Source organism: Balaenoptera ricei, chromosome 6, assembly GCF_028023285.1.
Source record: "Balaenoptera ricei isolate mBalRic1 chromosome 6, mBalRic1.hap2, whole genome shotgun sequence".
Lineage (NCBI taxonomy): Eukaryota > Metazoa > Chordata > Mammalia > Artiodactyla > Balaenopteridae > Balaenoptera > Balaenoptera ricei.
The window spans coordinates 102,801,117-102,824,044 of NC_082644.1; the positions used below are offsets into that span (position 1 = coordinate 102,801,117).

Sequence of the window (22,928 nt, forward strand, 5' to 3'; positions counted from 1 at the left end):
ACCTGGTCCACCACCAGGCCCCAGCTGCCCCTCTGTCTCCCCTCCAGCACCCAGGGCCCGGACCAGACCTCTGGCTCTTGCCCTCCCTCCCCGCCCCTTCGCCCCTGCAGGGTCTGTGTCTGAGTTAACTACCCAAGGCCGCTTAGCATCTCCTCTTCCCCACTAGCTGACCCTCTGGTCACTCAGCTACCGCCCAGCGGGCCCCTGGGTCTGGCTGCTGCTCCAGGGCAGGGAGGGCCCCGTGAGAACTGGAAGGGCCGCCCTGTCAGGGGCCTTTGTCTCTTCCTTAATTGGGTCCCACCGTCTCTCCAGTCCCTGAGAGCCACGAAGCCATGGGCCAAGTCCTCGGCAGAGCGGCAGGCGGAGGACGCTGAGTGGAAGCAGATGTGCCCGGGCCGCTTCTGGACCACTGCCAGGGGAGCCTTCGGGCCTGGGAGGTGGCTGGGATGCTAGCGCTGGGTGAGGGCTGGGCTCCAAAAGAAGCTGCCTCAGAGCCGAATATTTTAATCTGTTCGGTTTGAGAACAAAATCAAGACTTCATTTTTGTGTTCTGAGCCAAAGGTAATCAGAGAGGGAGCCCGACCTCTGGTGTGTCTTACGGATGGGGAAACTGAGGTCCAGGGCAGGGATTTACCCCAGGTCACCTAGTCCTTTGTGAACTCTGACATGCTATACAACTTAAGGTGGTGATTGGGGTCCCCAGCCTTCCAGTGGCAAGGACTTGTGGGCATCTTTCTTGTGTGGCCTGAGTGACACAAGAGACACCCCTGACCTTCTAGGAAGGGGAAGATAGCCAGTGTCCACATGTTCGGTCAGGTGAACTCCTGCCCCAAGACCACAATGGGCTCCTTAACCACTTACTGACAAACGGACCCATCTCCCCAGGGGAAGGAGTGTTTGCCTTACTTCAGTGACCCAGTTCCTGGGGTCTTTTGAGAGAGACAGCTCTGAACTGGGAATGGGAACCTTGGGTTCAAGCCCTGAGACTGTCTCTGATGTGCTGTGTGAACTTGAGCAAGCTGCTTCTCCTCTCTGGGCCTCAGTTTTTTCCATCCGAAAAATGGGATAAGGGTAAACTTAGGTTTACTGCACAGAAGGTCTTCTGTGCAGCAGAGAGTATATTTTGAAAATCTGGCCCCTTGTTCATTTCTTGTGAGCTTCCAAAATCAGTGCTTTGAGATAGGAAGAGCAGTATTCTCACTCCCTGGAAGGGAATTGAGAGTTCAGAGCGGTGAAGCGACTTGCTCAATGACACACAGCATCTGTGAAGCAACGTTGTGGGGTTGGATGGAGGTTTCTCGGTTTCTAGTTCTGTGGTCATCTCCTCCTCAGGAGACCCACTACCTTCTGCCAGGCCACATGGGGACAGCAGCTCTGGGGTCCTCTACCACCTCTCATGGAAAAGCTGAAAATGATGGTAAGGGCCACAGCATTGAAGCTGGCTTCACCTTCCTATCAGAAGGGGCTTCAGAGCCTCGACACGGTGCCTGGCCCAGGAACCCCCTCAGCATCCCCTTTGGAGAGTGAGGTCAGCCAGCCTCTGCTGGGATAGCTCCTGGCTTCCCTGGGCAAGGTTAGCCCCGACTGTGAGAAAGCGTCCCCCACCTGGGCTGAGACCTGACTCCTTATCAAGGTCTTGCCTGCCCTCCCCGCCCCCCGCAGCCGTACACAGGCTGCTCCCGAGCCTGGGGAGATCCAGCAGGCCCTGGAAATGTGCCCCTCTGCTGCTGCCTTGTTCTAAGGGCCTCCCCGTCTGCTCACCTGGCTCGCATGGCAGAAGCGCCCCTACCCTGAGGCTGTGGCTGCCTCGCCCAGGCAGGTGGGAGCTGGCCTCTCTCTGCCCCTGGCAACACCAGAGGGGCTCCTGGCCCTGCCAGCTCTTCTGCTGGACCCTCATGGCGGAAGGGCCCAGACTCCAGGGACAGGCCAGCAGGAAGACTCAGTGGTCTGGAAGTCAGGACATCTGAGTCTGTGAAACATTTCTGCCAGTAACTTGCCGGGTAATCTTGGGTGGGTTGTTTTCCTTCTCCCGGTCTTAGTTTTCTCATCCGTAGAATGGGGATGGTCATAATCCCTGACCAGCAGGGCCTACAGGGTTTGTATAAAACCCAATGCGGGGGTGGGGTTAGAAGTGAAACCTTTGCAGACAAAAACACTGGACATAGGTGAGGGCTGTGCGGTGCGACATCATCTCACCCAGCGGTGATTCTGGACAAATCTGAGCCTCTCCGCTCCCTTCTGCAGTCGTGGGCGGGTCCTCAGGCAGGTGTGCAGGTCACTTTAAGTTGCCTGCTTCACACCCTTCACAAACCACTGGGTCCTGGGGCTGTACCAGGGAGAGGGGGACAAGGCCGTGGGATCAGTAGGGTAGGAAGGATATTCTCTGTTGATGGCAATTCAAAACATTTTCAACATGTTGAATCAAACATGGATATATTATGGAACAGAAGGAGAATTTGGCTCGCGTTTTGAAGATAAAACACAAGCTGGGGAGACTTCAAGGCGATGGCAGGCTTTGCCTTGCCTGGCTCTGTCCCTCTCCCCACCCTCCTGCTGGTGCGTGTCTCACTCTCCTTCTGTAGAAGAGGAGCTTGAGGGAGAAACTGTGTGGCCCTGGGACCGCCCGAGTCAACCCAACCGATGGAATTTCTGATTAATACCCCTCAGACCCCTTCCTCCATCAAATTCCACTCTTTTATTTTTTAAATATTTTTAAAAATATTATTTATTTATTTTTATTTTTGGCTGCATTGGGTCTTCGTTGCTGTGCGCAGGCCCTCTCCAGCTGCGGCGAGTCGGGGCTACTCTTCCTTGCCGTGTGAGGGCTTCTCTTGTTGCAGAGCACGGGCTCTAGGTGCGCGGGCTTCAGTAGTTGTGACACGTGGGCTCAGTAGTTGTGGCTCGAGGGCTCTAGAGCTCAGGCTCAGTAGCTGGGGCGCACGGGCTTAGTTGCTCCACGGCATGTGGGATCTTCCCGGACCAGGGCTCGAACCCGTGTCCCCTGCATTGGCAGGTGGATTCTTAACCACTGCACCACCAAGAAAGTCCTCCACTCTTCTTATTTATTATAAACATGCTATTCAGAAGTCTTGGTTAAATACCTGAGCTCATTTCCGTTCCTTAGAAATGAGCTCAGACGTTTGTTGTTTAACAAAAAAAGAAATATGGGGACTTGCCTGGTGGTGCAGTGGTTAAGAATCTGCCTTGCCATGCAGGCAACACGAGTTCGAGCCCTGGTCCAGGAAGATCCCACATGCCGCGGAGCAACTAAGCCTGTGTGCCACAACTACTGAGCCTGTGTGCCACAACTACTGAAGCCCATGAGCCTAGAGCCCATGCTCCACAACAAGAGAAGCCACTGTAATGAGAAGCCTGTGCACCGCAACGAAGAGTAACCCCCACCCGAGCAATGAAGACCCAATGCAGCCAAAAATAAATAAATAAATAAATAATTAAAAAAAAAAAAAAAGAAATATGGTAGTTGTTGTCACCGTCATCATCACCATCATCATCATTATTGCCATCATCACCGTCTTGCACAGGCAGGTATTAGACTTTGCTTTTCTGAAAAGGCCAGACTTGAGCAGCGCTGCCCTCACCTGGAAAGGCTGAAGCTCCAAGAGACTGAGCTCCGTGACATCCACAGGCACACGGATCCCCCAGGGGCCTCGCTGGAATGCAAATTCCGACTCAGAGACCCGAGCTTCCGGTAATCTCCCAGGTGAGAGATGCTGCTGGTCCTAGGGCCACCCCTGGGCCCCACGGCCAGTTGGGGATGAAGTTGGGGCTGGCGCCAGCCTCCTCCCCTGCAGCAGCCTGCCTACCCTCCTTCCTCCTGCCGTTCAGTGTGACCTGGAAAGCACTGGGTGGCCTGGGACAGGCTCAGATGGCACCACATCCAAAAGGACCAGGCCTGCTCTATCTGTCCGCTTGAAGAATTAGGAAATTAACATAGTGTAACCTCCAATGTAGTAAGCGAGGCAAGCAGGAGCCATGGCGGCATGCTGAGAGCACAGGGTGAAAGTTGTTGGGGGAACAGGATATTTACAGTCTTGAAGCATCCCCCCAAAGATTACTTGTTAACGATAGAGGGGAGCGTGTTTTGATGCTGGAGGGGCCTGGCTGTCACCACCTCCAGGGGGCCCTCAGGCTGGGCCCTGGCCGTGGTGAGATGGGCTGACGGCCTGTGCCGCCCTTGATGGAAACATTTGGCCTGAAGCTGACGTGGGGACCTCGTGGGACACTCTGCAGGACATCTGGCCAGGGTTCCTCAAAGGGTCTAGAACCATGAGGAACGGAGTTGGGGAGCCGTAACTGCCAAATGCCGCACGTGACACTTCATTGGATCCTGGATCGGGAAAAATAAACAAATGGGAGTGTGGACGTTGTGTTGGGTGATTTGCCTAAAGAGTGTTGATTATCTTTGGTGTGGGGTTGTGTAGGAGAAGTGTGCCCTTGTTCCTGGGAGAGGCACGGTGAAGGGTTTGGGGATGAAGTATCATGAGGCCCCATCTTACCTTTGGATGGTTTGGCAAACATGAGATGTGTGTGTCTATGGAGAGGGAGAGAAAGAGAGAGACAGACAGAGACAGAGACAGAGACAGAGACAGAGGAGGAGGAGGAGGAGAGAGAGGTGGCCTGGGTATGGCAAGATGTTAATAGTTGGTGGATCTCCATGAAGGGTATGCTTGCAACTATTCGGTGGGTTAGAAACATTTCGAAATTTAAAAAATGCAAATAATCATAAAAGAAGAAAGTCACCAAAAAGCCATACATCTTTACTGAAATCTCTCTAAGAGACATAAAGGCAGGACTTACATGACAGAAAAATGTCTTAAATATCCTCTTCACCCATCCACCACTCAAAATCTCACTTATTATGGAAGCTGCTCCTCATAAAATCCCCTTTTCTCTCTTTTTAAATCCCCCTTTTCAAAGGTTAGACGACTGGGTGTGAAGTCTCACTCTGGCATTTACATACAGTGTGGCCTTGGCCAAATTGCTTAAACCTGCCTGTGCCTCAGTTTCCTCATCTGTAAAATGGGGGGGGGGGAATATTGGTACCTACCTGCAGCATTGTCATGGGGATTAAATGTTATCATAGTGCCCAGGGAGCACCCGGCTGATAGCAAGAGCTCAGTAAATGACGTGACTGCCCATGGCAGGTTGTCCATGGCCTTTTTGGGATGCTCAGCTAAGTGAGGGCTGGCCCCATGGTGGCTTCGCAGGTGTCTCTGACTGCCCATCCCACGGTGGGCACACGGACATGACTGCTGCTCAGACCAGATCACGTGGGATGATTGCGCAGGACCGCCAGCTGGAGGTTGGGCCTTGCCACGTGCCTCACTGTGACCACCAGGTGGCGGCATTTAATAGCAGACGCTCCTCTTTCCCTGTGCTCTCTTCCCATGTTGAAACGCAGGGGCCACGCTGAGCCAACTTGAGGTCCTGCTGCACCTATGGTGGACTCCGTATGAGCAAGAAATACATCTTTGTGGTTTTAAGCCTCTTGGATGTAGAAGTTGTTTTGTTTCCAGTACAACCTTATCTATCCCTTCTGATAAAACTGGTTTGCCCTGTCCCCGGCTCAGTCTCCCTGGAATGTTCATCTAGAGGAAGGTCAGTCTTAACTGGACCTTCCCAAGCGTCTCTGACTCCCAGCCAGTGTTCTTAGCCTGTTAGAAGCCTCCAGGCTCAGTTCTGCAGCCCCCGGCAGTCCCTTTGCCCTGGCCGAGGTCCCCTGAAACATGATCACAGAGAGGGCAGCCTCGTTTCCCCAAATACAGGCTCTTATCAGCCCTATCTGCTGTAGGACATTTGGTCATTGTCTTAGTCTAGACATCAGAATTAAAATCTCTTATCAGCTCGTATTCTGGGGAAGTTGGGTCAGGCAGTATCAGGGCCAAAATTCCTCTGCTTCCAGCACAGCTGCTGCTGCAGCTGCATCAGAGATGAAGCTTATTGGAAGGGAAATCAGGGATGAGGGAAGGAGGCTTGGACGGAGAGCCAGAAAGCCTGGGCTCCAGCCCTGGCTCTGCTTTTCATTGTGTGATCTCAGGGAGTCTCTTCCCTTCTTTGGGCCAAAGACTAAATGGATTCCTGCCTGAGGGTCTTTGCACAGGTTATTCCTTTTGCCTGAGAGCTCTCACCATCTCCTTCCCTTGACACCTGCTTAACTCTTGCTCGGCCATCACATCTCAGCCTGAAACACAGGGTCACTGTGTTCCATGCATTGTGTTTCATGCTCGCAGCCTTAGAGCACACACTTGTTTGCTTTAATTACTTTAACTAAAGTAATTAATTACTTGTTCAGAGACTGCCTCCCCACTAGGCTCTGAGCTCTATGAAAGTGACAATCTGTGATTCCATCGGTTTGGCTAAGGAATGAGTGACGTGTGTGGATCTGACCTGTGAGAGCCTCCGTGGCGGCCTGGGCATGGAGGGATGGAGGGTGGTGTTTCAAGGTGCCCAGCCCACCCCTCCCAGGAGTTGCAGGAGGGTCCCTGTCTTCCAGCTCCCTTGGCAAGGGTTAAGCGTGGCCTAAGTGACTTGGTCCTGTGCTGCGCCCTGGTGTCCACCTCTAAGATTACAGTCCCAGACCCTCCCCTCTGCGGAGGAAACTGTCTGGGTGCTTTCCCTGCCTTGTTGTGTGCATTCCTAACTGCAGCCTTGTGAGATGGAGGTCTGTTCGTTTATTTGAAAAATATTTATTGAGTACCTACTATTTGCCAGGCACTTTGCTAGGAGCTGGTGCCTCACTGCTGAACTTTCTTCCCTCACGGAGCTTACATTTAGGTCTGTGATGGGGAAGGAAGACAGTAAATAAAGAAACACACAGAACTGTGTGGGTGTACACGTGTATGCATGTATGTGTTTGTGTGTATGTGTTTATGTACACGTATGCATATACGTGTGTGTATTTGTGTGTGTATGTGGACAGCACGTTGGTGGCCCAGATGTTAACTGACTTGTCCAAGGTCACAGAGATGCTGCTGGATTTGAACCCAGTTGTAACGATCATAGCTCGTAACTGCATAACCCTAACTCCCTGCCATGTGCCGAAGTCAGTGTTCTTTACATATGTGTTAATTTGTTTTATTCTCACAACAACCCTGTTGTTAGCCCATTTTGCAGATGGGGAAACAAAGTACAGAGAGGCTAGATAATTTGCCCAAGGTCACTTATCTGCTAAATGGCAGAACCAGGACTTGAACCCAGGCACTTTGGCTCCAGAGCCCATCTTCTTAACACTGTGCTACACAAACTCTGAGAGTTTTGACATCCAGGGCTTCAGTGATGGTGACCACAAACCCAGTGCCACCCTCTCCTCCCACCCCAGCCAAGAAGGATCAGAAGAGTCCATCCTGGCCAGTCCTCTGTCTCCAAAACATCCAAGATGGCTGAGTAGCCTCTTGACCCATGACTTGGAAAGAGTGGGGAAGAGAGGGTGTCGCGGATGGTCCCTGCTCTCAGGGAGCCTGATGGTCTGGCTCTGGGAGCAGAACCAACCCTGCTTCGCTATGAGGTAAGGAGCTCAGGTGCAGAGAACAGGGAAGGCTTCTTGGAGGAGGTGAGGGCTGGGCTGGGCCTAGAAAATTGAGTAGGACTCAGATGTACATTTCCAAGAGGGAATGGGGTGAGCTGAGGCTCGGAGGGAGGAAGCGTGAAGCCGCCTACGGGCTCTGAGCTTCAGGGCTTGCCCGCCAGGCCAAGGAGCTGGACCGCCTGTTGGCTGGGGGCCCTCAAGGGGAAGGACAGGGTCAGGTCTGGGCTTTGGAGGAGCCTCTGGCTGCAGAGTGGAGGGTGGGCTGGGGGTCTCCCTGAAAGAGGGAGACCAGGTGGGGCCTCTTGCAGGTGTCCAGGTGAGAGGGGCAGGGACAGCCAGGGGCGAGAGGTGAAGGGCTCACAGAGGCTGAAGCCAAGGTGAGTTATGGGATGACCTGGCCTGCCCCCTCCTCCCACCTCTCTGACTTCCTTTCCTCCAGTTTCCCCCCACTCACTCTACTCTTTGCTCTTGCTTTATTAAAGAAAAATTATTCTGACACTTGTTAAAATGGTAAAGACTTTATTCAGGACTATTGCAGTAGGGGAGAGAGACTGAGCCCAACTCTGAGTGCCGCAAAGACAGCTGGGGACTCCTAAGCAAGGAGCAGAATGAGGGGCCGGTGGACAGCAAGTTACTAAGAGCAGGCTTCAAGGGTAGGGAGGTGCTTGCTCAACTGGTCTAACAAGATTCTGCTAAAGGCAGGCCAAGGACTTGGACATCAAGGGTAGGGGGATTCTTGCTAGACTGACTTAGGATCCTTTGCTAAAAAACATCTTCAAATATGTGACCAGGCACACACGCACATATGCACACACAGACATATAGACGTGTGCCTACACACACAAGAACTCATATACATACACACACCCACACATATGTATACACACGTGTACACAGATGCACACATGTGCACACAATGTATACGTGAGCGCACACACACACGATATATACACAGACATTGTACGTATACATATGTGCACGCGCGCACACACAGGCACATACACATGCACTTCTGACACCCTGACTCTGACCCCCTCCTCTGGCCACAGCGCCATGCTAGGGTTCCTTGGGTATCTGTGGACTCAGACCTGAATGGGTGACCCCAATGAGCCTCTGCTGCCACCTTGTGGCCACTTCTCAGATAGCAGCAGATAGGAGGCTCAGGCCTTTCCCTGTTTCCAGTCCCTATGAAGCCCCGAGACCCAGTCCTGGGAAACTCTTAGTTGCCCCAGAGCCTTGCCCACCCTGGAGCACTTGCTTTTGCCAATTGCTGTGGGTGATTAGTGGGGCCTGGAGCAGGGTGATGACCCAACTCTCACCGTTACCCTCTAATCCTCTTCATGCCCCCCACCTCCAGGCCTCCAGGGCGCTCTCCCCTCTGCTTAGGGCACCCCTCACCCCATCTCCCCCAACTGCTCTGTGAGCCCTTTGGGGGCAGAGACTGTTGTGCTCATCTCCGGATCTGGGGACCTCATGTGGCCTCTGGAACAGACAAGTGCTGGGTGAGCAGGGGAGGGAGGGGGAAGGAAGGAACGGGGAAAAGATGGGCTCCATAAACTGTTACCCACCCCAAGAGACAAATGATCCAAGTTTTAACAAGGAGAGAGAACAAAAGCCTGAGATTTTTTTCACAATCCTTTTATCTTGCTCTAAGTTATTACTTGCTTCCTGATATTTTTATCAGAAATAAATGCTCATCTCTAAATGCTCCCCAAAGGCAAAAGTTATTGGATGTGACCTATGTCTGTCACCTCCATGGAAGAGGAGACACTTAAGCTGTAATGGGGGAGGGGTGATCTTTGCAAGTGAACGTTTGAAACAGTGAGAGAAACCTCCCTAGTGGGGGCTGAGAAGTCAGTGCTGGCAACATCTGATGACTATTTGATATGATTCTGAGTAGGTAATAGAAGGAACTTTGTGGAAAACCCCTTTCAACTGATGTCTATCTCTTGGAATTCTGAACTGTCTCTCACTACCTTTTAAAGAGAAGCATTTAGGTTTTTTTAAAGTCTGGCAAGAAGAAGGGCATCTTCTCTGATATTTGGCCAAGAATTAATTTAAAAATGTTATTTGAACACCCATTATGCACCAGTTCCAAGGTGCTGGGATAGAGTCATGAATGACACAGACAGAATTCCTGCCTTCATGGGGCTTACATTACAGAAGGGGAGACAGAGAGTAAACAAATCAACAGAGGTGTGTGAAATCCTGCCAGGTAATGATGAGGACATGAAGAAAAATACAGCAGGGTGAGGGGACAGAGAGTGACAAGGGCACAGTTTTAGGTACATGGCCTAAAAGAGGCCTTTCTGAGGAGGGGACACATATGAATCCACCTAAAACAAGTGAGCAAGAAGGCAGGACACTTTGATGTATACCCTGAATAAAATATTTTGATTTTTTTAATTCTTAAAAATTACACAAGTAATTTAGGTTTATTACAGACAATTTTGAAAGTACAGGTAAACCAAAAAAAGTGCTCATAATCGTTTTATCTGCAGGTATACACACGCCTGGAGTGGGGACTCCTCTAGTTGTCTACACTGGATACAATTTAAGACTGAATTATCCTGTCTCTGAGAAATGTACTTTGGACCAACTGTGTGGTTGTCTTTTTTAAGCCAAGGACCAACCGTGCCCTGGGTGTTCCTGTCTTACACGGGTTTCCTGGAGTCATTTATGTCATCCGGCCCCCACGTGACTCTGAGTTGGTGACTCCTGCTGTGTCCTGGCCTTTCCACAAGAGGCGGGCATCAGGAAAGCGGCAGACACAGGTTATGGGAAGACTGCATCCCAGGCAATTGTAAGAGGTGGTTGGGTTGAAAGGACTGACTGCGGCCACTTCAGTTCTCGAACCAGTCAGAGAGATGGCCAGGCGTTTCTCCAGTAGAGAAACTGGATCGCTCACAAATAAATGTATGAAGGAGTGTTCAGATTCATTTGAAGTCCAGGAAGTGCGCATTAAAACAAGTCACTTTGCCATACAGCAGAGACTGGCACAACATTGTAAATCAACTATACTTCAATAAATTAAAAACAAAACACAAAAAAACAATACTGCCCGTCGGATGAGCAAGATAGCAAGTTGGATGGTACCAAGTGTAGGAGCAAATGTGGGAGACAGCCACGGTGCATCAGCAGTGGAGGGCTATCCAAACAAATAGAACGGCCATTCTGGAGAACAATCTAAAACCAGCAGCCCCACTCCTTGATTTATAGCCTGGAGAAAATCTCATCCAGGAGCGCACGCTTTGGGACAAAAGGGGAAATAGGAAGCACTGCAGGTGCCCATCCCTATGAGAAGGAATGAGGCAACATGGAGGACACCCGTTCTGGCATGCCATTGGCAAACAGCAGCAACCAAGGAGATGCATGGACGGCACGTTGGAATGGATCTCTAAAACAGGGTTAAGTGAACAAATAACGAACAGAACAAGGTCTATAGTGCAGCACCATCTGGGTACATGTTAGCTCCTATCATTTGGACATTTAGAATTGCATAGACAATTCTGTTTGGTCTCCATCCCATTCCCCCTGGTCCCCATTACGAAGTTGCCTTTTCTACCTGGATACTTTCTAGGATTTCTCCTTTTTTTTTTTTTCCTCCTTTGAAAATTTTGCTGTAGCATTGCTTACAACGTCCTGGGTCCTTTTGCTCCGTACACACAGTTCTTTTTGCAGCTCAGAAGAGTTTCTTTGTGTTGCTTCTTTAATTCTAGAGTTTGTTTCATTTGTTCTGGCTTCTCACTCATGAACACCATTTTTTTTCATTTGTCTGCTGTCTCTTCTTCCCCATTTTTCTAAAATGATCATATTATCAATTGTAATTTTTATTTACTTGTCTTTTTCTTCTGTGTTCTTCTCTGAACCACCAACTCAACTATCTGTGGCATCAATTCCAATGTTCACTGCCACCAGTATGGCTTGGGTCCTGCCATTGTGTTTCTAGTTTCCTTGCCGACTCCCTTGTCTCACCCACCTCCTTCTGCATCTCATCTTGTTGCTTTCTGCAGGCTCCATGCCTTCTTAGGCTCTAGGAAGATGTCTGAAATGACTTGCAGTGGGTCATTTTTGGAGGTTTATTCACCTCCTGGACACTGCCCCATATCTCCTGTACAATTGTTTTTTTCATGACTTCCATGTTGGGGTTTTTGGGTTTTGTTTTTTTTCCTTTTTGCTCACCCTCAAGTGAAGCCAGAAAACAGATCTGCTCTCTTTTTACTGGGTTGGTGATCTACTCCTCCAGTCCTTCAGCAGGAGGGCAAGTTGATGTTTGTAGATACCAGCTGTCAACTTTAATAATATCCTAGCCAGTTATTTTACTAACAAATGGGAGTTTATTCAGGAATAGCCAGAGGAATTGTAAACTGGGAGGTGTGAACTATGGCGGACTACAGGCAAATCCAGCGAACAAGGCAGGGAACTTGCTTTTATAGGGAAAAGGGGAGAGTTGCGAGGGGCTGTAATAACCAAAGTTTCCATTGGAGGAAACTGAGAGTCCATTGTATGGAGGTTTCTCATTGGTTGGACTACTATGGTCTCTGATTGGCTGGGCTACCTTTGGGCAGAGAGGCGCTTTCTTCTTCCTGCTGGTGGTAAAGTAGGCAACACCTTCCTGTGGGAGATGTAGGCATAGGTGGCTTCCTGTTTGGAGTAAATGACAAAGCATGACTGCAGGGTGAGAGCTCCCAGGCCTGTCCCGACTCCAGTTTTAGCTGAGGTTTCTTTAATTCCGCACAAATTTCTTGTTTCTAGTGAATTTTCACATAGTTTCTTTGTGACTTCTTCTCCCTTCTGTTGTTTGCTTCTCTATCATCCTGAGCGATGTTGGATGGCAGAATTGTTCCCGCCCCCCAGCTGCCCCCCACTGCCACGGGCACTTTCTCATGCCTCCCACTGCTGCCCTGCACAGGACTCGTCCTCTGGGAAGCACCACATCGTTGCCAACCCTGTCCTCTTTCTTCAACTTCTGCGCAACGTCTGAAGGTAAGAGAGGACAGCTACCAGAGTCCTGGTCGGCACAGGCCTTGGGTCAGGGAATAGAGGGTGGGAAAGCTGTGAAGCGTCTTCCTGTCTTTTTCATCCAGATGGTTCTTTGCACTGGGAACCTATAAAGCGGTCTTTTAAAAACCCAAACTGAATCAGGTGACTCCCTTCTTAAAGCAATTGATCCACTCCCCATTGCCCTCCTGTTAGAGTCTGAGTTCCTTAATAGGCTTCACAGTTCTCCCTAATCTCCTCATGGCCTCCTCTCAAGCCTTAGTTCCCCTCACTGCCCTTGAACTTCATGTGGCTTCCTGAACCCTCCACGCTCTCCACAGACCCCTGTGCCTTTACATAAGCTGCTCCCTTGGCGGCAATGGCCTTCCCCTCCCCACCCCATCTCTACCTGGAGCTGACTAATAAGATAGGGCTCAGATACGTCTCCTGCAGGAGCCCAGCTCTGATGTTCCTGATAGATGAGGTCCCCCAACTCCCACCCTGTGCTGCGTTCTTTCATCCAGTCATTCCTTACACATATCCTGGATCCGATTTAACTTCAGACACTCTGGCATCCCTTCTTACACTGTCCTGTGGGGAACAGATCTCATTCACTGTGTCCCCAGGGCCCAGCAGTCCGTAACTCATTCAATGCTGGCAAAACTTAACAAAGGAGCCCACACTACCATCACAAACCTGAGCCATGCTTCCACTAGAGGGCAGCACTACACAAATGTCACCTTGAGACCCAGTTCCAACAGTTGGTGGTGCTGGGCTTCGGGGAAGGGCAGTCAGAAGGGCCCACAGCCTCCAGCCGGGCAGCTCCAGAATGTCCCAGGCTTCTGACCGAGGTCCTTCAGCTGTGCCCTTGGCCTGTCCCAGGACCACACATCCCACCTAGTTCAATTTTGTTAAGAATGTTTTAAAACCCAGGAAAGCATGTGAGGGCCAAGGAAAGGGAGGGGCCTTCTCCTGGGGGAGGAAAAGGCTCGGACTAAACCTTCAAGGGCTGTGTTTAGGAAATGCAAGGGTGGAACTAATATCATGCAATTGGACATTTACTAAACTATTCCTTTTTGGTTTAGCATTAAAAACAAAAACAAAAACAAAAACCTCATTACCTAAATTGCTTTAGAAATCTGGAAAGACCTATGCATAATCTGTCTTTCCAAAGATAGAAACTCAATCCCCCTCTGCTGTTGGGAACAGAATATAAAAATAATCACCAGCTTTGGGGTCTGAATGCCACCTCGATGGGGAGGAGATTGGTTGTAGGGGGGCAGTGCCAGCCTTGCAAGGTAAGGTGGGCAGAAATTAGCATCCCAAACTACCCTCTGCAAAATTGTCATTTAACCAGGTTAAAAAAAGATATTCCCAAACAGGCTGCTTATGATGGCCTCAGAGCTGATGTGGAAGCTGCCAAATGTGTGTATTTGTGGAGTTCTAAGTAGGTCAGATATTTCTGTCGCTAATTATTACTTGTGAAAAAATATGTCGTGAGCTTGCCGCAGGGAGAGACTATCGAAAGCAGCATTGATCTTTGGAAACTCCAGCCAGATTTATCCGTACAGGGCTGGCATCCCAAGGACCCTGTCGAAAGAGGAGGAAATGTCCTAAATCCAGGTCCCCGGGGGGCAGTTGCAGGAACTCCAGCAGGAAGTTGGGAAACCTGGGTCCTAGCCTTTGATTTTTACTTCCCTCTCCTGGGCTTCAGTTTTCTCATTGGGTTAGATTTTTATATTCAGTGCAAATGTTGTCTGATGCCATGACCTCCTTGGTGGAAAGTCATTTTCTGGGGACCTGGGCTTTCCCTTCTGTTTAAGGGATAAATTTTCCTGTTCTGGGAGATTTAGGCAAGGAATCAGTTCAGAAGTGAGATAAAAATTTTTTGGCATTGAATATTAGCAGGAAATTTTGCTGCACTTGGATCAGACTCATGTGCCTAAATATTTGCTGAGTGTTGAATATGTGTTGGACATTGTGGCAGGCATGTTGGGCACACAAATGCATGTGACTCTGCCCACTCTGTATATCTAAGATTGGTGGCTCCTTCTTACTGAGTTTCAGAGGGTGAGATGATTTGTCCAAGGTTACACACATAGGAAGTAGCAGAGTAGGGATTCAAACCCAGCTTCTCGCTTCAGTATCCTAAACCAGCCCCCATAGCTACGCTTGAGTGAGTGGTTAGGAGGACAAAGATAACCCCTCCCCTTCTCCTAGATGTGAAGTCTGGATACCAGGGCAAGATGCTGCTCTAATTAGTTTTGTATTACAGGCTCTGAGACTTGTCAATGCTTTATGCAAAGTTATGCAGAATATGCAAATCAGGGGTGGCTCTGGTTATGTTGTTACCAGTGCAGCACCTGTGATTTTCTGATCTGAAAAGTTCTGCCTGCAGAGCTTCCTGGTGGCATGGACAGTGGGAAGGGTCCTGGGCTGCTTTCCACAAAGTCACACATGCTCTGAAGTCCCCTATAAGAGTTGTGTCCAGGAGTTGGAATGTAAACGCCCTTGCCATACAGACAGTATTAACCCCAAATATTTGGGCAGGAATGAATTTAGTTGATCTGAAAAGTTCTTGTTTTTATTTTTAAATAGGTGGGCCTGTTTCCTCGCCTTCAAAATGGGTACGTTGGTCTCAATGATCTTTAAGGTCCTGTGATAACTACGAGTCTTCAGAATCCTGTGTCGAGGCTTCTGGAAAGGACAATCTGCTGTCTTTCATTTCAATACTCTGCTTATGAGGCTTCTGCCCCTACCTCTCTCCTGCACTCCTCACCACCACCCCTTGTTCACACTCTCCCTGCAAGCTATTTGGCCCTCTGGAACCTGCTGTGCCTTTTTTTTTTTTGCCTCCCATGCTTTGCAGGTGCTGTTTCTGTGCCCTGGAATGTCTTTCTCTCTCTTCTCCAATGTCTAACTCCTTCTCTTCCTTCATGGGCCAGCTGAGATGTCACCTCCTCCTGCCCTGCACCCCAGGCAAGACCAGGCAGCCTCATCCCCAGTCCTCTTGGACCTAGCTGGCTAGCCGGGAGGTAGCAAGCCCAGGAGGTGGTCAGCCCACTGGGGACAGAGACCCCAGGCACGTGGCCCAAGACTGTCAAAGTCGTCATGCCTCAATGTTTAAGGAATTAACAAATCAAAGAATAAATGCATCCACTCATTTTAGTTTAGAATTGTCCAAAGGAAGCAGTTGTAATGAACTCCCCCTACCTAGCTTGTGACTTTAGACTAAAAATAGGTGTAGGGACACCAGGCTCCTCTAACTCCCTAATATGAATTTTAATTTTTAATAACTTGAGAAATCAGTGAACTATACCTATGGGAAAATGATGAGGAATCAGCCACATAAATTAATGGAAAGTATGTGTTCACATTATCTAACTATATTAAGTGTGAATAATAATTAATTATAGATTCTACATGCGGTCTTGTCTTTGAGAATTCAATGTGAGAGAATTTAAAAAGTCATTCATCACCCCCCTGTGCTCCACCCCAGGCCGTAACATAAAAAGCAATGGCCAAAGAATTTTCCATAATTTATGAAAATCATCATCTTAGAGAAAAAATAACTTTCAGTAGGAGCGTAATAACTGGGAAAAAGAGGCTGCATCAAGTATGGTTGTTAATGCTGTTGTAATCACCTGACCACCCTTCCCTTTCTCCCCTGCATTTATTCATTCTCCCGTTCATGCACACCACTCTGTGGTGTACGGAGAGGTGGTCTAACCAGTGGATATGAACATGAGCTCTAGAGCCAGATTGTTTGAGTTCAAAGCCAAGCTCATCTACTTTGCAGCTGTGTGGTCTTAGGCAAGTTGCTTAACTTCTCTGTTCCCCACTTTCCTTACATATAAAATGAAGATAATAATAGCTCCTATTGCGTAGGGCTGGTGTGTGTGTGTGTGTGCGTGTGTGCGTGCAAGGGTAGTACATAAGCCAATACACATAAAGTGCTTAGCACAGAGCCTAAGCACCCAATAAACACTAAGTCTGGTTGTGAGCCTGACATTTATACTGGGTGCTGCTTAAGATGGACTGAGTTTCTGTCGTTGAAGAGTTTGCTGAGTGGTGAGGGAAACAGACTGTAAATAAGCAAGCTCATTTAAAATTACAAGTTGTGTGTGTTACATATGGAATGAGGAAGGTGCTATGATAGGGAGTGATAGGGTGCTATGACAGGGCTTCTCACATAAGGGGGACAGGGCCATTTCTCTGAGGAGGTGACATTTTGGTCAAGATCTGAAGGGTAAGAAGCAGCTGGGGTAGTGAAGTGTCAGGGCAGAAGGTTTCAGGTCTTGGCTTGTGTGCTATTATCTACCGGGGCTGCCCTTTTCCTGTTTCCAGTTTTTAAAGTGTGGACCTGCCGTATCAGCTATTAAGATAGACCATAGAGCCACAGTGATAAGAACACTGCTGTAAAGGATATAGAAAAGTTGGTAGGTAGTGGCACAGATTTGATCATAGTTTTTGCTAAAGAGGTGCCACAAGACAACGGGGAAAGGACAGAGTTTGGAAAACTGGCCTGCTCTAGGGAGAAAAAGAAAGCTAATTCTGCCTTACCCCACACAAAAGCTGGACTCCAGATAGGTTAAAGACATAAGCTTAAAACTCTAAAGGGAGTGGAAGAAAATTGGGATAATAGGTTTCTGATTTGGGGGGTGGGGTCAGAAAAGACTTCCTAACCAAGACCAAAAAGGCACAATGAGCCAAAACATTGTTAAATTTGACTATCATAATTAAGGACTCCTGTTCAGCAGAGGAGAGCATAGACAAAATAGGGAAACAGATGCCAAGCTGGGCTTACGTAATACGTCTGTATTACGTCTAAAACAATAAGTGATTGTTACCTGTAATGTACAAAAGACTCCTTGTGATCAATAGGGGAAAACCCCCAGTAAATTCAATACAAATAGCCAACAAGCTCATGAAGAGATGCACAAACGTGCTAAAATCCAAGATATGCAAATGAAAATAAGACACATGGAAGCCACCTTCTAAGCCTCAGAAGGGCGACACGTAGAAAGGTAGGTGACACCAAGGATGCAAGGAGAAGGGGATGCGGTTGGGAGCCATTCTCAGGAACGCTGAGGACCACAGCACAAGGGCAGTTGGCTGAGAGACCAAGGGCATCCCGAAGGCCAGTCAGTGCACCAGGACGAGCCATGCCCATGGCCTAGGGCTGGCTGTGCCTGGAGGAAGGAGATCCCCTTCCAAATCACGCAAGATACCTCCTGCCAGCCGGCAGGTTTGTGGGGCAGCATCTACCTGGAGGGGGTGCCCTCCTCTGGTCCACACAGAGCCGCCATTTGGGCTACAGGGCCCTGGCCTTTGGAAAGCCATTTGTCCACGTTTAAGGAAATTACTTACCCAGCAAGACCACTCCTGGATGTCTGTCCCAGAGACATCACATAGGACAAAAGGGAACCTGCATAAAGTGCCACGGCTGAAGAGTTTGGAGGGACAGGGATTTTGGAGGTCACCCAGGTGTCCATCCCTGGGGAAGTGGATGAGAAAAACACAGTGGATTCTCACCATGGGATACTGTGCACAGTTAGAAGCAACTATTACATACCACTGAACACACTTTGGTGCTGAGTGGAAAAAAAAAGAAAAAAAGAATCAGACTGAGAGCTTTAGCATAGAATTAGTCATGTTAATTAAAAGCATATACAAACACAGAACAGCATGACATGTTCTGTAAGGATTCATACATATATTTTTTTTTTTAATTTTTTTTTTTTTTTTAATTTATGGCTATGTTGGGTCTTCGTTTCTGTGCGAGGGCTTTCTCTAGTTGTGGCAAGTGGGAGCCACTCTTCATCGCTGTGCGCGGGCCTCTCACTATCGCGGCCTCTCTTGTTGCGGAGCACAGGTTCCAGACGTGCAGGCTCAGTAATTGTGGCTCACGGGCCCAGCTGCTCCGCGGCATGTGGGATCCTCCCAGACCAGGGCTCGAACTCGTGTCCCCTGCATTAGCAGGCAGACTCTCAACCACTGCGCCACCAGGGAAGCCCCATACATATATTTTTTTAAATTAATTAATCTATTTTTTAAAATTTTTTGCTGCGTTGGGTCTTGGTTGCTGCGTGTGGGCTTCTCTTGTTGCGGTGGCTTCTCTTGTTGCAGAGCATGGTCACTAGGGTGCGCAGGCTTCAGTAGTTGTGGCTTGCGGGCTTGGTTGCTGCACAGCATGTGGGATCTGCCCCGCCCAGGGATCGAACCCATGTCCCCTGCATTGCCAGGCAGATTCTTAACCACTGCGCCACCAGGGACATCCCAAGGATTTGTACGTACTTAAGAATATATATCAACCATATCAGTAAGGATGCCTATGGGGGAAGGGGGATGATAGTGGGGATCAGGGATGAAGGAGGAAAAAAATTTAAAAAACAGAAACGTGAACCCGTGGACAGGGTCCTGGTCAGTTCAATGGTGAGAATGTGCCGGGGGTGAGGAGATGAGGGCCTTTGCTCCCCACACCTGAGTCTGATGAAAGTGTAAAGACAACAAAACTGATACAAAAGCATGATCCACCCTGTCTGTTGTGGATGAGCCCACACTTTTCTCCTTCAAGGGCTGGGCATCATTTCTTTTCTCCTCCGAGAGCCCCGGACACATGTTTTGCTCAGCTTGGGAAATTGTGAGCCTCTTGAAGATGGAAAATTATTTATTTGTCATCTATCTTTCTACCAATTGCAAACAACAGGGCCTAATAAAATCTTGCTGCATTGCTTTCCTTTCACTTTGAGCAGCATGGCACCTCCACAAATTGATGAGTATGAAGGGGGAAAGTGGTGGACACCCTGACCACCTGCCTCCAGTCTACCTACTCGGTCCATTGATTTGCTCGCCTTTCACAACGTTTATCTCAGTTGTAATTACTTGTTCATTCTAAGGTTCCCCCGCTGACCTGTCGGTGTCCTGATGGAAGGACCAAGCCTGCCTGACTTCTTGCTGGATCCTCGCACCCCACTGGCCCTGCCTCATTGACTGTGCTGATAATTAGTTGTCAAACAGATACATCAGTAAATGAACGAATAATGAGCAAATGGATGAGTTTGCATCTTTGAAGAGTAGGTCGTATCCTGTGTCATTCTGGGGAGACGCACGTATTTCTTGGGAGGCATAATGTCTCTCAAAGGAACGGAAAGGTCATCCTTTGATGCGTTAGGTCCCTGTGGGTGACGGCATTAGGTCTGTGGCTTTCCATCGTGAATCTGCAAAGCCTCAGCTCACCGTCCACTGTCCAGAGAGCTCTGATAACGGGCACCAGGGAGGCCGCTAGATTCTGGCTCTCGATCTGAATGCCGAGACTTATTAAGATACAAAAATAAAGTGTGAGCTGCCGAGCTGGAAGGTATGATTAGTGTTTACGATGCAGACAGACAGACTGGGAGGGGAGCTCATTGGCTGCAATGCACCCCTTTTCCTGTACATAAACTCGTCACCATGGCAATTGTTTTCTCTGCAAGTTCCCTCCAAGCAGCCATTGGTGTTTCTTGATTTCCACACAAGGATGACCTTGTTAGGTCTTGTTAGATAGAAACAAGACAAACGCTCCAACAACACAGGCTTCCTCTGCCCAGTTTCCCTCGGGCTAATTACAACACGCCTGAGATGCCCCTTCAGGTGGATTAAAATGAGATGCTTGACGGTTAATTTAAATAACAAACAGTGTCAGCCGCCATCTGCATCTGCAGAGGGGCCCCAACCCCTCAGCTGTTCCCCATAAGCAAAAGGATCTGTCTTCTGGTCCAGCAAGATTATAAAACCCCGGGCCAAGAGACTCCAGGACTCCCCTAAATACCAGTGCTGGTGCCATAAGGACCGGGCCCTTATGGGAACCTGCAGTGTCTCAAAGTTGACAAGACCTGCAGTGCCAGACCCTCTGCCCAGCACCCCCTTAGGCCTGGCAGTTTACTGATTTCATCCTTTTTCACCCCTATTAAAGGAAACCTGGGTGCCTTGACCTATTATTGCTGCTCTGTTAATGATTGGCATAAATATTACCTTCTAATTACACAGAATTTTGAATTTTTTTCCCCCAAAACCTTTGCTGGGTTATTTCACTGTCCTGTTTTTCCAAATAGTCTGTTTCCATTCATCTAAGATTTTAGTGGGGCCACACTCCCTGGGGTGGTAAGAGAGAGACATGCATGTTTCTTTCTTCCAGAGACTGGGTACTGCTCCAAACTGGAGGGGGCTGGGCCCAGCTGGACCCAGTGCGGGTCCTAGGCTGCCTTTGCTGGAAGAGCCTTATTCGTGGCAGGGAGACTGAGGCCACTGCGTGCAGCGTGGTGCACACAGTGTGAGGGGTGCGCACCACACTGCGGCAGAGCCAGGTGTGGGCCACAGCCGCCACCCCAGCCGCCTCCCAGGCAGGAAGAGATGGCCAGGCCCCCTCCTGGCAGCGTGGGAAACCGAGGCCAGCACCCTTCTCCATCCCTGACCTGCCAGTCTCACCGTCGCCTCGACTGATCATCAAAGCAGCTCCTGAACCCGTTTCCTGCTGGGGTGGCAGCCGGCCCCCAGCCTTCCTTCTTGGATGATAGCAGCCCCTTAGCAACTTTCTTTCAGGAGCAGCCTCTTCCTTACTTGATGTGGTTTGGGTAGAGCATCCCTAGACGTTAGGGTTTAATTGGTCTGGGGGCGGCTTGAGCACTGGGATTTTTAAGAACGCTCCAGGTGATTCTAGAAGGTAGCCAAGTTTGAAAACCACTGCCTCTTCCCCTGGCCCAGGGATGGGCTGATAAACCAAAGTGGGCCAATCAGAGTCCTTCCCTAGGATTTCACTGTGGATAGAAGAAGGTCTTTCTTTCAAGGCTATTAGTGGGAAGTAGGTCAGCCTGTCTACACTCAGCCCCCGCTCACCCCCTGCAGCTGCCCCTCTCCTCACTCCTGCTCCACTGAGGACCTCACCACTGGGTCGTCATCATCTGTCCACAGCTGCGTTCCTGCCAGACTGTGGGCTCTTCCGAGGCAGGGGTGCGTCCTGTTCCAATTCACCCCCTACGTTTAGCTCACAGCTGGGCACAGGGTGAGGCCTGATGAGTCTTGGTTTGGTAAGTGAGCCATATTTAGCTCCCAGAAGCATGGGGGAAGCGCCAGCTGTGGGCCTGGGGCTCATCGTGTCTCTCCATGTGCCTGAGAGGGAGGGGGAGGGGAGAATGGTAGAAATAGAGGGTGTCACAAAACAGTGGGGAGAGAGAGGGGGAGGGAGAGGGAGGAGTTGGGGGAGGGCACAGTGCTCAATTCTTTTGTCCCTTCCTTCACTTGACACATTTTCTGAGCTCCTACTCTGAGCCATACACAGAAAGTTTCCCAGAGATGAACTAAGGTGCAGATGATTAAAAGAAAATCATCAGTCATTTGGCCTTTTGGAAGAAACAGTGGGGGATTTGCAGAGTCCAACCCTTCTGGTGAGTGTCTTAATTTTCTACTCTGCTGGGCAGGGTGGGACACGGCTTCACAGAATGAGGCACTTAGACGTGAGAGATGGGGCACCTGGAGTGTCTCCTGATGCTTGGAAGACCTCCAAGATAATGCTGGTTACTTTTCTGGTTTCCTGGAATGCTGGTTTCAAAGTACACAGCCATCCTGCAGCAAACATCATGGCATTGCCTCTTGATTTTTTTCTCTCTGGCTCCAAACCAGTGGGGTCCCTTTGTTTATGGCCTACAGGGAAACCAGAGCAACCATGAAAAATTACATTTTATAAACATGCTGTTTTATAAAACTATGTTTATAAAGCTACAAAACAAACAAACAAACAAAAAGGAACCAGCAGGGATCGAACCAGCGTCCCCTGCATTGGAAGCACAGAGTCTTAACCACTGGGCCACCAGGGAACTCCTGGGATAGCTCAGAAGTTCAACTGATCCAAGCCAGGCTGGGCTGATCTTGGCTGGGCCCACTCACGTGTCTGAGAATTCCAGTCAGCGTGTTCCTCAGAGGGCCACCTTCCAGGGATGTCAGGGGTGCACTGAGAAATAAAATAAGGTTCTGTGAGCAAATAAGTTTGGGATCTGCTGGGTTAAAGAAAGTTCGCTTATTCATTGATCCAACAAACATTCATTGAATGCTTATTATATGCCATTGTTCTAGGGCCTGGGAGCACATCAGTGAATAAAGCTAAAACAGACAAAAATTCCTGCTTGGGGATTATAGTCTAGTAAAAAGGTTGAAGAGTTTTCTTTTCTGCAGGACTTCTCAGAGCCTTTAATATACTAAAGGGCATCACCCAAAGAGGACAAGGCATGCGGTGTCGTCCAGGGTTACTGGACCCTGGAACTCTTGTTCTGCGGGGCACTGGCAGAACTGATGTTCTGTGAAATAGACTTTGAGAAACACTAACCCAGTCCAACCTCCTGTGGTACAGATGGGGAAGCTGAGGCCATGT

At 49.3% G+C, this 22,928-nt stretch overlaps 1 long non-coding RNA gene across 3 annotated transcripts in view; it reads left to right on the forward strand.

Moving 5' to 3' along the window:
- Positions 1-19,568, forward strand: part of LOC132367301 (uncharacterized) — a 67,501-nt gene extending 47,933 nt beyond the window's left edge. For 2 of the 3 annotated variants that reach the window (XR_009503752.1, XR_009503754.1), the window contains exons 2-3: positions 10,048-12,532; positions 19,426-19,568. This is a non-coding gene — a long non-coding RNA (uncharacterized LOC132367301). Of the gene's footprint in view, positions 1-10,047; positions 12,533-15,124; positions 15,154-19,425 lie in introns of all 3 variants that reach the window. The other variant, XR_009503753.1, reaches the window with a different exon arrangement.
- The last annotated feature ends 3,360 nt before the right edge of the window (positions 19,569-22,928 follow it).